The sequence below is a fragment of the Dermochelys coriacea genome, chromosome 7 (assembly GCF_009764565.3).
Source record: "Dermochelys coriacea isolate rDerCor1 chromosome 7, rDerCor1.pri.v4, whole genome shotgun sequence".
Lineage (NCBI taxonomy): Eukaryota > Metazoa > Chordata > Testudines > Dermochelyidae > Dermochelys > Dermochelys coriacea.
This window is the reverse complement of record NC_050074.1, coordinates 56,791,155-56,806,101: the sequence shown is the minus strand read 5'-3', so window position 1 is coordinate 56,806,101 and position 14,947 is coordinate 56,791,155.

The window sequence follows — 14,947 nt, the reverse complement described above, 5'->3', positions numbered from 1 at the left end:
CACTGACTTTCTGCAGCAACCTGGAAGCAGTTTAAGGGAACAGCAGAGTCTGGTTTTGAGAGCTACAGCTAAGCACTAGCTGTAGAGCATTTTTGCAAATATCTAGTATAACTAACCTCATTATCCCTAGCCTGATTCTTGCTTACATATTTAGACCTGCCTCTGGAAATTTCCAATACATGCATCCACAAAAGCTTATGCTCCAATACGTCTGTTAGTCTACAAGGTGCCACAGGACACTTTGCCACTTTTACCAATCCAGACTAACACGGCTATCCCTCAGATAGTATATTCTCATTACTTTCTGACAGGAGTAGGAATACATTGTTTGATACAGGTGGTAGTAAAGTGCAGAGATCCAGTTAAGCATTATTTTACATTACAATTCTACAACCCATAGCTTTCCTTCTTTTGGAAAGAGAAGTGAACTTGTAAAACCATTAGCAAAAGAATGAATCATCAAAAAAGTCCATCCCCTCTCTCTCCTCCATCAACTCAAACAAGGTTACTGCAGTTTGGCCATTTTAAACTACAACAAGTAGGCTGTTTTACAGAAACTTGTATACTGAAATGGTTTAAATAGAGCTGAGCCTGGAAAAAAAGACAGGCTGCTCATCATACTGGCTGTAAGTGGGACATGAGCAAAAAGTGATATGCGCAACAGTGCTGAATCTAACCACAGCTGTGAAGTGCTACAGGGAGTTTGTACATTGGGTCTTGTCTACACTAGAAATGCAGGCACCTAGTGTAGATGCAATGTGCACAAACAGGAGTTTTTCAGACAGCGTAGTACCACCACCTTCCTAAGCAACATTAACTACATCGACAGAAGCACTGTCAGCACAGCTGCGCCTACACCAGGGTTTTGCCAACATAGCGATGTCAGTGAGTGTTTTTCCACCAGACTGGCTGCCATAGCGATACCAACAAAACTTTTTAGCGTAGACCTGGCCTTAGACACCATAAAATGTTTTTAAAAGTAATAGTGCCTACAATAATGCACCATCCTGCACTGCAGCACTGAGTTTGTTTCCTGAGTTTGTTTGTGACAGCCGTATTCCATACTGAAGTTGCTGCCCCTCTGTTTATTTTAAATCCTTGCTGGAGGGTAGCACCATAAGAACAGCCACCTTTCCAAGCATGAGGGGTCTGGTGGCCAACTCACAAGGATCCATTCTCTCCTTAGTCTTATTCAATATCTGCATGCAGCCTAGGTGATTTGGTCAGTCAGCATGGACTAAAGTGGTAGCAATCACCCTAAATAAAAGATGCTAGCACCACCAACCTGGTCCAGTGCTTGAAGATCAGCTCACAGAGAACAGGAATTGCCTGATGCTGACCTGGAAAGAGAGAGGTTATGCTGGTGGGTACAGGATAGCATTTTAAAGAATGTGCAGCCATGATGCAAGGTTTTTTTCAGTTGAAGACAAACACCCATCATCTATCAATCCATTCCATAGCTTCAGAGTGCTCCTGAATTCTTCACTGATGCTAAGCTCTGAAATAGCAGCTTCCAGGAGTGGCACTGTCTACCATCTTGCAGCCACCTGGATGACTTCACCCCATCCTGGACAACAAACAGCAACCTATCATCAGTTATACACCACTTCACTACCTCTCCTCTGGACTATAGCAATGTGATATACCTGGGTATGAAGAAAAGGGCCCTTAAGAAACTGACTGGTACAGAACACTGCAGCACAGCTCAACAACATGAGATACTGCACATCACACCTGCCCTTCGCTCTCTACACTGGCTTCCTATAGAATATCACATCAAGTTCAAGGTCTCAGTTCTTATCCTGAAGGCATGTCAATGGCTGGGCCCAGGGTAGCTAAAAGATGGACTAAAGCTCCGGGATGAAGAATATGGCCTTGTCTACACCACGTGGCTAAATCGACACCACTGTGATCAACGCTCTAAGCTCTACCCCTCTCACAGAGGTGGAGTTATTAAGTCAATGTAGTGGGCAACTTACCAGCAGGAGCACTACTGTAGTGTAGGCACTTACATAGTTAGGTTGACGTAAGCTGCATTGCGTTGATCTAACTGTAGCATACACCAGGCCTTAATCATGAAGCTAAATTACTGCTACTGACTTTAGCTGGGGTTTACCATGAGCTGCCCTCCTTCCCCTCTGCACACGGTACCATCTCCTAAATAAAAGACAGGTGAGAGCACATAAAGCACAAGTACGCTCCCCGCCCATACTGGTTTCAACCTGGACTCTCAACCTGGTTCTGGTCTTTAAAGGCTTCAGTGGTTTAGGGCCTAGCCTACCTTGCCCAATCTACCAAACAGCTGCACTCAACAGGGACTCTCTAATCAAGCATCTTGTGAAACTCAGGGACTAGGAAGGTCCAGTGGAAGGCCCTGGACTGTGGAATTCCTTACCAAACCACAAAAGAAAAAGCCTGGCTACCATTTGGGCAGGCTCCATCAAGTAGGAAGATGGTCTACCAAGTAGACCTTGCCAGACTAACAAATAGAATTCCCATTGAAGAATGCTGTGTGCCCAGGGAAGTGTTTGTGCATGTCCTTTTTGCACATAATACTCGTGCATGGCTCAAATACTGCAATGACGTATACATTGGAAATGCATAATGCAACAGATTACACCATGGAACTGGAAATATATGGCTGACAATAACTTGACTTCTGCTGTTTTTTAGAAAGGTTTAACTGCTGCTCTTTGGTGACCCAGTTGCAGCATTGCAGGTGCGGTATTTTCTTCCATTTCCTACAATAAACTCTAGCTCCACATTTTCACACCTTCCAGAAGGTGGCATTTCAAGGGGAACAGGAAAGTGGATGAACAGTATTCGCTTTAATCAGAATCCATTTTAAGAGTTTATTCCTGACCCTTGGAAGAATATTTTTGACAGAGGGTATCATCCTTAAGGAAACCTGGCTCCTTGTTTTTAAACACATCTGCTAATACAAGGAGTTCTCAACCTTATTCCTTCCGCTGGAGGTTAATCTACCACTTCCTATGGCACCACATGCCAAGTTATCACTGGTTCTAGTGGTAAATCAAAGGATGTGCCAATTCCCCTAGCACTTCACTCGTGAGACCAGGCACATTCTCCCCTTCTGGCTGCTTGAAGGGGTAGCTGCTCAACTCCCTCCAGGGTGGGTCCTGGCAGTGTTGTTCTTCTGTGAGGGGAGTAAATATTTGAACATCTCCAACACTGGGAATGCAGCCTCTCCTGTGATCAGCACTATGGTTCAGCAGAGCTACCTGAGTGTTCACTAGTGGGATTCAGCTGTGTGCCATCAGAGTGTGAACCGTCTTGTGACCACGTGGAAATCCTCTGCTGACCTTCTTCAGGGTGGCTGCCCATAGGCTGGGAACTCTGTGCTAATACAAAGGTCCCTTTGTAGACATTAGCACTCAAGAACTTGCTTCGGGTCTGGATAAAAAAAAGTCAGTGAATGGTTGTGGTTTCCTAGTTCTGTGGATTAGTTTGTGCAAGCCCAGATGATTGTTCTAGCCAGGTGATCACTGTTATCCAAATGAATGAATTTACACAGACCTAGCAGCAAAGTCTCTTTGTGAAGATATAACTTCTAGACTTCTAACACCAAGGGAGCTCAGTCCTTCTATGAATGTCTGATTGGCATTCTCCTAAGCTGTAACATTCTTTAACTTGCAGCCAAGTGATGTTCAAGGAGTGACATTTCTTTCCCTCACTGAAAAAGATGACAATCTTTACAGCCACATGCCCCTAATCAGTGTAAGTCATATGCACACACGTCAAGCCTCAACAGAAAAAGGCTTGTGGAATGTGTTTTTTTGATCCAAGAAGCTAAATGGGCCCTGAAATGTAAAATATAAATGTGATTTGGTGAGACACAATCTTGCTCTAAATGTTTGACAAGAAGGCTAACAGCATATTGGGCTGCATTAGTAGAAGCATTGCCAGCAGACTGAGGGAAATGATTATTCCCCTCTATTTGGCATTGGTGAGGCCACATCTGGAGTATTGCGTCCAGTTTTCAGACCCCCACTACAGAAAGGATGTGGACAAATTGGAGAGAGTCCAGCGGAGGGCAATGAAAATGATCAGGGGGCTGGGGCACATGACTTCTCAGGAGCGGCTGAGGGAACTGGGCTTGTTTAGTCTGCAGAAGAGAAGAGTGAGGAGGGATTAGATAGCAGCCTTCAACTACCTGAAGGGGGCGTTCTAAAGAGGATGGAGTTCGGCTGTTCTCAGTGGTGGCAGATGACAGAAAAAGGAGCAATGGTTTCAGGTTGCAGTGGGGGAAGTCTGGGCTGCATATTAGGAAACACTTTCACTAGGAGGGCGGTGAACCACTGGAACGGGTTACCCTAGGGAGGTGGCGGAATCTCTATCCTTAAAGGTTTTTAAGGCCTGGCTTGACAAAGCCCTGGCTGGGATGATTTAGTTGGGGTTGGTCCTGCTTTGAGCAGGGGGTTGGACTAAATGACCTCCTGAGGTCTCTCCCAACCCTAACCTTCTATGATTCCATGACTCTACCAGTTTTCCTCAAAAACAATATTCTAAATTCCAGAAGATCAGAATCTCTCTACATGAAAAAATGTGAATACAAATCGCTTTGGAAATCTCTTTGTGGGATAAATAAAGCGGGTAAAGTTTTCCACCCATCAATTTCAGATTAGTATTTGTGAACTAAATAGAAATTCCTTATCCTCAGTGGAATATGTTGTACAAGTAAGATCGCAGGGCCAAAACCAGACCACTTGGTTCATCCAGGACTGCTTCTTACCACATTTCAACTCCTGAAACTATACTTGAATCTTCAAAGAGATGGTGCCTCAGCCACTTCCATTAGGAGTCCAGTCTACTGTCACTTTCCCAAAGTGGCCCAACAGTAAAAGGTGAGATTTCTTTCCTTGGCCTCTGCTATTGCTCATTTCTACCTTTGCCAAACGTGTGAATATTTTTCCTCCTTCATTTATAAAATTATAAGGGTATGCATGGACTGTGCACATGGATGCCCTCTGAACCCCAAGCGCACTCTCCTACAGATTTTCAATTCCTTAGCTCCCTCATTCATTTTTCCTCTTTCCTTCCTTCCTTCCTATGGGGAGCAGAATTCCATGGTACTCCAGGTACACTTGCACAACATTATGCAGGGCATCAATCTTTACCCTGGTTTTGCCATGTGTTGTAGCCTATAGTGATGATGCTTATGTTTATATAGTAAAGTTAAAATAAAAGTAGGGCCAAAAATGTATTTCTCAAAAATTGGCTTGACAGTAGTCAGTCAAGGCTGGTAAAATACGAGTAAAAGTGAAGTGAGACAATTCAGAGGCAAGTTGAAGACGAGTTATGATGTAACGGACTTTACAAGATTTTTAGATAAAATGTTATGTCTTGGATGCTCAATGTTAAAGAGTTAATAAAAGTAAAAATTATAATAAAGGTGGATTTAATGTTAATTAAAGGACATTAAAATGGATTATTAAAAAGGTTAACATGCTCATTTTAGATTAGGCATGCCATTTACCATCAGGGTACTGTCAGAGAAAGTGATTATTTTCCTCATTTAAGGACTGATCTTCCCTAAATGCATCATTTCATCTTACAATTTAGTATAAATCCAGTGTAATATAGGGAGACCCATTTGCTTAACTACTTTATATCAAGTTTTTACTTTTATCACTCATTGTGTCATTCACAGCCCTTCACTAAAGTAAATTATCTATAGCTGCTTTGAAGGCAGGAACCATAAGTAATTTCATTTGTTTTTATTATTTTTAAAATTACTGTCTGGGAACACACAAACCAAAGGTTACAATTGGTGTTGAAACCCAGGCCTGAGTGGATTTGCGAGGTTATTGCGGAGTGAGAAAGTCAGGAAAGCTTCAGAGAGCAAAACTTTTCCTTCTCACTTAGGCTATTTACACTGTGCACCTCACAGCTGCACAGCTTTATGGACAAAGTGCTGTCCACACAGTTGCTTTTTGTCAGTCAAACTTTTGTTGGTCAGGAGTGGGTTTTTTTCACACTCCTGACTGATAAGTTTTACCAACAAAAAAGTGCACTGTAGATATAGCCTTAGAAGCCTTAAGTTTCATAATGCAGCTACAAAACTGGTTTGAGCAATCTGTGGAATTGTTTTGGGCACTGATTTTATCAATCCAGAGTACTTTCTCTCATAAGCGACTGCAGTTAAAATACTGGTAGTGTTACACAGTGGAATTGATTTTTTTTTTAAGTATATGATTTGTTTTTTGGTGTTACTGAAGATTATAGAAACCCAGAACTGGCTCAAAGATGTAGATGCAAAACCATCTGGGAATTACCAGGATACAGCCAAGCAGTTATGCCTGGGCCTCGTATCTGTCCACAGACCTAAATAGCATATTGCCTACATTGCAACAACACACCCACGGCTGCTCCATGTCAGTTGACTTGGGCTCGCAGGGCTATAAAATTGCTGCGTAGACGCCTGGGCTCAGGCTGGAGCCTGGGCTCTGAAAACCTTCCCCCTTGGGGGGTCCCAGACTAGAGACCGAACGTCTACACTGCAATTTTATAACCCAAGTCAGCTAACATGGGCCAGCCAGAGGTGTTTTATCACAGAGTACAAATACCTTTAGGCTGTAGGGACTGGACAGAGAAGGTATTTTCTTCTGGGACTTCCAAGGCTGGTGACAGTGCACTAGCCTTTAATTCCGGTGCCAGAGGGAGAATAGGACTGACTGTGCTTCCAGAATAACTGTTAATTCTAGCTCTCAGGTGTGGGGGAGTTGACAGTGCTTCTGTCCAGAGAGACCGAGGACTCCCAATAAGGGTGTCCCTTTAATTTTGGAACTGAAAGGGGTGTTTGGGAAAGTGACAGTGTTTTCCCCCTTCGTCTAAAAACTGATTCCAGGCCAAGGTGACTGAAGACCCTAACACAGGTAGTGAGAGGTGACTGAGTAGCTTTCGATTCTCAAAAGAATCCAAAAGATCACTGGAAAACTTCCACTAGTGATTGCATTCAGGAGAGCGACTGCACACCTATCCTCCACCTATATTGATTCTGGTCCAAAGAGAGGCTGAATATCCTTAATATCAAGGACATAGAGTCAGGTTGCGGACTTATAAACTTTAACATGCTACAAGTACATAATATTAAATAAACTGTTTTTTACACTAGTAAGTGGGGGGTGCCTCCTTAGTATGTTGTGGTATACGTAGAATCATAGAATATCAGGGTTGGAAGGGACCTCAGGAGGTCATCTAGTCCAACCCCCTGCCCAAAGCAGGACTAATCCCCAATTTTTGCCCCAGATCCCTAAATGGCCCCCCTCACGGATTGAGCTCACAACCTTGGGTTTAGCAGGCCATTGCTCAAACTACTGAGCTAAGACGCACTAACAGACATAATATGCCTGGGCTCCAGAGTGAACAAGCCATTTTAATGCCGTCTGTTAAGTCTTATATTGCCACTCACAGGAGAAGTCTGGACATCACGGTAAATATAGCAGAGCCACAAGATCCCTTTGGGTTTATGAGTACTTTGTTTAACAGGAATGATTTAAAGGGAGCAGCAATGAATAGTTTGTTGTTACTGTTCAATACTTTAGAGAGGCAAAAAGGAGAGCAATATGAATTAGCTGGAAGGGAGATTAAGACTGTTGCAAACCAGGCTAAGGACTGTGTACAAGCACTGGTGAATCTTACTGCTAGGGTGTCTAATGGTTTTGAGCGGGCTTGAATTAGAAACCAGCACCTTAGAAAATCTGCCCTCCATTTCCAAAGCAGTGCCAGCCCAGTCTGATTCATTGAATCAATGGGATGACATGGTGGCAGAAACTTGCTGCATGTATGATTCCCTTGAGCTACAAGGGAAGGAACTGAAACAGTTTCACAGCCAACTGGACAGTCCAAATACACTCAAACAGAAATCCAGTAACTGCCTCCTCTAAGGGGATGTGATACCTGGTTTTCTGAATCAGTTGATCAGGCCCTGATTCTAAAAGCCAGGTAAAGTGGGGGAGAGGAGACACATTCACAATGTCCCCAGTACCCACCCTGCTGTATAATGATGATCTCTTTAGGTACAGGCAGAGCAGGGAGAACTGTATGGCTCTGCTAAGGGGTGGCAAGGGAATGTGTATAGTGGACAAAGGTGCAGGTGCATCTACATTATGACCCTCACCCAGCCACATCGCTGTTGGAAAGAAAAGGAGTCATGGCAATTGAGACTTTTACAAAACAGCCTATTAAAATAAAGTTGTCTCACCCACTGACAGTCCCCAAAGGAGATTTATGCAGGACTCATGTTTGCTCTGGCTAAGTTACCAGAACCACAAAACCTGCTGGGAGCAGATTTTCTGGTGACGCATGGGTTGAGTTTAGATTTGACTAACAAGTTGATTTGTCAAAAAGTGGTAAAGGATTTGGGGAAAGAACGCTTGTGGTTCCAGAACTCCATGCTGTTGCTGCAGTCTACACCAACCTCCTATGACCTCAGTGTGGAATACAACAAAAACATGTTCAAGGACACTCGACAGCCAGTCACACAGCAAAATGCAACAGCTTTTGCTACACACAACCATGACTGTGGGTGTACGGACATAGAACTTTTCATTACAGAAGATTCTCCTCAAAAGCCATACCATATTTGTAGAGAAGCTAACAGATTTGAGGAAAATTAAAGTATCCAGGATGCACTGGTTTCTCCCCTGCCAGTACAGCATTGCACCCCAAGTCTTGTTGCATTCAACTTTTCAAACAGCAGTCCCTTAGTTTGAACTAGTGTTGATTTCCTCTTTATGGATATAGGCTTTATGTCCATTTATACTTAATCTCATTGTTGCAGTCTATTGTTCTCATCTCTCTTGGTCACTACTTGGGTTGGTTCCCACTTCCTTTGTGTTTGTCTATTCTTTGGTTTGGGCTTTTCAGCAGGATTTGATTATGCTCTAACTTACAGCTCTAGGTTGTTAATGAAATTAAATTGGGTTCTATTATTGATCCCTATTGTCTCTCACTCGATACTGCTTTTTACCTCTATAACAAATTTTACTCATGCCATAATATTTTTATGTGGTTAATAGTTATCTGAATTTCTCCATAAGTTTATTATCCCAATCTTTCTGTGTACTAAATCAGTAAATGGGCCAATACACTTGTGCTTCAGTGCAAACTTGAGCGTTTGGTAGCAGAAAAAATAATTTATTCCATTTGCAACCAGACCCATTTATACATTAAAACTTAGACATTTGAGTGATCTATCCTATTACTCAAAAAGTGAAACAGCCTCAACATTTTGGGAAATAGGTCATGGTTTGCAGAGTACTTTGAGATCACTGAATTTAAGATTTTATGTAAATTCAAAGTATTTTAGGAGCCATTCCATTCCCCTTCCCAAAGAAATATCAAACAATACTTCACTCCATTGTTCAGTCCTTGAATCTTGGGAAAATAAAGCAACTTCCTGCAGTATTTCTTAAAACTTGTATTTTACTCAGAACAAGGGTGCTACGAAGAAACAAAGGACCTCTCAAAGGAAAGAGCAAGATGAGCTAAACCAGAAGTCCCCAAATTGTGGTACGAGAGCTTGATGTACCATCAATTCACTTCACAACCATTTAAGAAGGTGATTTGTGAACCAATAAAGTTTGGGAACCACTGGGTTAATCTATTGCTTCCAGTGATGCCAGCTGCAATAGGGTTAAGCAAAACCATACAGGCCACCTTTGGCAAGATTCCTCTGGTGTCTGGAATTCTGTGAATGCGTCTGTTGGTCTTTCCAAAGAAGGTTGTGTCTCCTGCCACAAAAAAAGGACAGAAATGTGATGCTGGAAATTAACAGGTTTCAGAGTAGCAGCCGTGTTAGTCTGTATTCGCAAAAAGAAAAGGAGTACTTGTGGCACCTTAGAGACTAACAAATTTATTAGAGCATAAGCTTTCGTGAGCTACAGCTCACTTCATCGGATGCATCCGATGAAGTGAGCTGTAGCTCACGAAAGCTTATGCTCTAATAAATTTGTTAGTCTCTAAGGTGCCACAAGTACTCCTTTTCTTTTTGAAAATTAACAGTGTCCCTCTAAACTACTACCATTGGGCAAGAAGAGTTGCATTCCAACATCCACCCTGAGTTGTCCATTCCTGAAGAGCCTGGTGGCATACACTACCTGAATTTGTTACTAATTTGACAATTCGCAAGTTTTTGATTTAATGAATTAGCAAAAGGAAGCTGGCTGCAACCCAAAGGAGTAGATCCTTCTTACTTACACAGAATGCACTCCTTGTCCATGTTTTATCGTGAGTTGTGTGTGTATACATGATTATCTAAATAATCTTCTAACCTCAACGGCAGTGGCAGTCTGCTATACTATCACTGACCACAGAACATGCTAAACCTTTATCTAACTTTCAAGACTAAGACACTCTTAGCTTTAAGGACAGGTTTCAGAGTAGCAGCCATATTAGTCTGTATTTGCATAAGCTTTCGTGAGCATCCGATGAAGTAAGCTGTAGCTCACAAAAGCTTATGCTCAAATAAATTTGTTAGTCTCTAAGGTCCTTTTCTCTTAGCTTTAAAACATTTTAAAACCTAGATTTCCTTTGCTGTGTCATATGTTACTAAAACCAATATTTTTAGTTTTACTTTACCACTGATGCAGTTTTAGTTTTTTTTATTGCACTTTGTGCAGTTTAGGCAAGAAAGCTTAGCTGGCCAGTTTCAGATCAGATGACAATGCTGCAGTGTTTTGTGTTGCAATTGCAAATACTTCTTGGGAGCAAGGCAAAGAGAAACTAACTACGAACTGTTTTCAGCTAATGAAAAAAGGTTCTAATTACAATTGTTTAAAAAGCTTTTACGAAGTCTAAATACTGAATTTAAGCGTCCTAACTGCATCCCCATAACACTGAATGATAGAAAGCAGAGTTATTTGACATAGGATTTTCTAAAGTTCTTAGGCTTGAAGATGTGCCCGCTCTGGTAAAAGCATCAGAGCTCCTTTAGATTAGACCTCCAGATAAAGCAGGGTCAATGCTAATTAGTTCACCTGCCAACTGCTGGCCAGACAAGAGGGAAACAGAGGGAAACATTCCATTGTTGCACTACATGAGGGCACATTGCCACAGCACACACTAGGATAAGCAGCTTGCAGCAATGGATACAATACAGCACTTTCCTAACAAATTAAAGTGATATAGTTAAACCAAGGCGCTTGTGATTCCTAAGCAGCAGATCCATCAGATGACCCAAAAAGGGAGCCTTCCCTGCTACTAACTAGGCCAACAGAAGCCATGCTTTATCTATTGTTGAACCGTGTGGTCCTTTTTAACCCTATGATTCTATTGTCTTGGTACATTACAGGCTTTGGAAATTTACAGATAAAAGAAAAACCTTGAGAAAATGGAAGTACAAGAGATTGCAAACAATAACTTCCCTTTAAGGAAATTAAATATTTCCTGATATTCTCTGATCCTAATGCTTGTAATTATTCTCAGCAATAAGTGACTTTAGCTGTAGAGACCTCTGCATATCAGGTAGAAGAACAATTACCACTCTGGACTTTCAGAACAACCTTCTACAAAGCTCTATCAAAACTTGGCCACTGTACATCTTCAAATCCTTTTGCTAGAAGGAAATATATTGTTTCATTAGCCAGCCCTTTTGCAACAAGACCTACTGCTGTAAAAAGCATTCCTACTTGATCAGAGCAAAACTGTTTGTTAGGTTTATGGGCTGAAAAACAAATAAGATTTGAGAAATCCTCAAATTCAAAGGATGCAAGTCTTCAGTATCCTACCATTTATCAACTGTTGGCTAACCTGGCTTGTGGCATAAAGTATATTGCCTCCATTTATAAAACTTTTCACTTGTATGCCTTGAATAACTTCCTCACCCATGAAGTTTCCTCACTTTACACAGAAAAGTTAAAAAGGCTACAAGGGGTCTTTCTAATGTCTCCATTAGAAGCTTGCTTTTTTTTTTTTTTCTTTTTTAAAGTTTACTGGCCTCAATGTGACAGATTCCTGCAGTGCAGATCAAACTTACATTTTCATCCTTTTTTTAGTAAAAAAACAATTTTTGTAAAAATATTTTAAATTTTCCAATTTGGGTCACCCGTCTACTTTCAGGTCCAATTCAGCAAACCATCCCTATTCAGCAAAGTACTTCAGCTTGTGCTTGGACATTGTTTATCTTTTTAACAAAATGATCAATTATATGTGATACTGCCATGTTGTAATGAACAAACTAGTTCATCAAAACAGGAACATGCTCTAACCTGTGCTACAAAAGGTGGGAAAACAAGTTCTTCTGTAAAACATAAGCAATATTCTACTTGTGTATTCATCTGCCATTATAAAAACACAGTACATGTTTTTGTTATGCGGACTCATGCAAAGGAGCCTCAGATAGAAGTTGCGTCTTGAATATTTCACATGAACTCTTGTATAGTCTTATAGCTTCTGTCTAGAATATAAAGAAAGTATCTGGGTGGTTAAATTTAATTATTAAAAAAAAAAGTTACAACGCACAGAACCTCAGCAAGTACCCAATACATGGCCTTGCCTTGATATTACTGCTGGTTAGCAAGCTACTGTTTCCACAGACCGAAAGTGCTCGTAAGATGAATATACCAGCAAATAACAATTTTCCCCTTGTGTTTTGTATCAACTTCTCCTCTGTAAGAATCTTTTGCAATTCTTATACTCTTAACAGTATACGGGTAAGAATGAAAAGGAGAAGCCTTGAAAATAGACCTTTAGAAAGCCTAAACATGAGTTCACCATCAGCAGTTTGTCTTCGAACATTGGTTAATTCAGCATATAGGACTAGCCACTCCCAAAACAAACAAATGGGCACACCCTTCTTTTTGTCCTCCCCCAAAATGATTGAGATTTTCTCCATGCATTAGAACTCGCTAATGTCACTTTTCAATATATTGCAAAAGTTGCAATTGTTTAGACCAGTGGTTTTCAACCTTTTTTCATTTGCGAACCCCTAAAAAATTTTGAATGGAGGTGCAGCCTCTTTTGGAAACCTTAGACATGGTCTGTGGACTCCTAGGGGTCCGTGGACCACAAGTTGAAAGCCACTGGTCTAGACAATTTGATTTTCTTTTGCTATACCATGACCCCAAGGTTGCAACAGAAAAAAGTTTCAGGACCACTTCTACCTAGCCATAAAAAAAAAAAAAAGCAGGTTATCACCTCCAGGTTGAAAACCCATGCCCTAGGTACTCCCAAAAATATGACAAATGAAATGTTAGCATTCATTCTAAGATTTAAATGCATCTCCCAGAGAAAAAAGTTACCTAACTTTCTAATTGCATGCGTTTTCCTCTGGAAGAAAATCATTTCTATTCCAGACAGACACTTTGGAACTCCCACATTGGGAAAGATGAAAGAACTGAAGAGCTGCTCCTGAAGGATGGAAATGCATCAGCACAGAGTTTTGCATTCTAAAGTGCAGGTCTATTCTAACAGAACAACAAACGGCATTACATTTGTGCCTCAAGTCTTGTCCACGTTTGGGAAATCAGAAAATCTGATTCATTCGGGTGCCCTTTCTGACTCAACTGAAGTGATTATAGTAATGGTGGGAGCCCCGCTGAAGCAGGTTTACCAAAAACAATGACAAAAAGGGGTCCAGTTATCAGATCCTTGACTATTATACAGGTCCCACCTGTGCTAGCACTGGACCAGAGACAAAACTGATTGGAATTTAAGAAATTTCAGAGTGTAGACTTGAGTCTAGATCAAACACACTCAATTTACAAGAGTTGGCTCCTGCTGGAGTCCTAAGATCTGAAAGAGTTAGGCTGGCTTCTTTCTGGTTTATACACCATTACCACTAAGTTTCAGCAGACCAAATTCTGCCCTCGGTTTCATGTCCTTCAGCAGGGCTGCATACATGTAACTGAACGGGTCGTGCAACTGGAATTTACTGTTGAGAGAACCAGAATAAATTTCAACTCGTTATTGTTGCCTCTGCAGTACTGACAATAGTAAAATCTAAATTTGCCACTAAAATGAGTAGATCCCTCTGAACAGAGACAGTGAGCTTTCAGTCAGGCACGATCAATTTTATCTAGACACTTTTGCAACTATAACGGCATTTTAAGTTACACTGCTGCTCTTATGCAAGCAGATGTCAAAAGTCCAATAAAAATGACTACAAAATCAACAACTTAAATCTCTAACGTAGCATTCTCCCTTTTCCTGTACTAAGTACTATAGCTGCATTCTATTCACATTCCTTTCTAAATTCAAAACATTCACAGTTGAAATTATCCAACACAGTTGGCTGAGATCGACTATTGCTACACATCACCATTTAGTAAATTCAACAAAAGTTATCTGTACCAAAATAGGAAGAGCCAAACTGAAGAGTTCCTAACAGATGGCTTTAAAGCCAATTCAAGAACTGACAAGAGGCCATGGTAGGAGAAGTATTAGGCGTAAGATCTTTATTTCATCCACAACAGAGGATGGGCTATGTTGCCTAGGCCAAGAGCTTCCGCATCCTATTACTTGAGATAGTTCAAGATGTATCCTCAGTAATTTGAGCTAATAACTAGGCTCTGCTCGAACAGCAACCATGACAAGGACAAGCAGCTCAAAACAACAAAGCAGTCACACTTAACAATCCTTCAAAAGCAGAAAAAACCTATTCCTGCGCTAGGGTAAAGTGTAAAAATGTCAATTATTTCAAACGTAAAGTATTTCTCCACAGGAACATACTTGCAGAAATGAAATCATGGTTTGTATCTTTTCAATGTCACTTAAAAAAAGTACAGTGTGCTATCTGGATTTTCTGAAGCTAATAATGCCAGAAGATGGAGAAAGGAAATATGCAGCATGCAATTCTATAGCATTAAAAAAAAAAATCCAACTATAAGACAACCAATTAAATGAAATTTCAAAAATGATTTATGACATTTCTGATAGACTAATCATATCCCCAGTACCTAAATACAGTGATACAGACCCATTATTA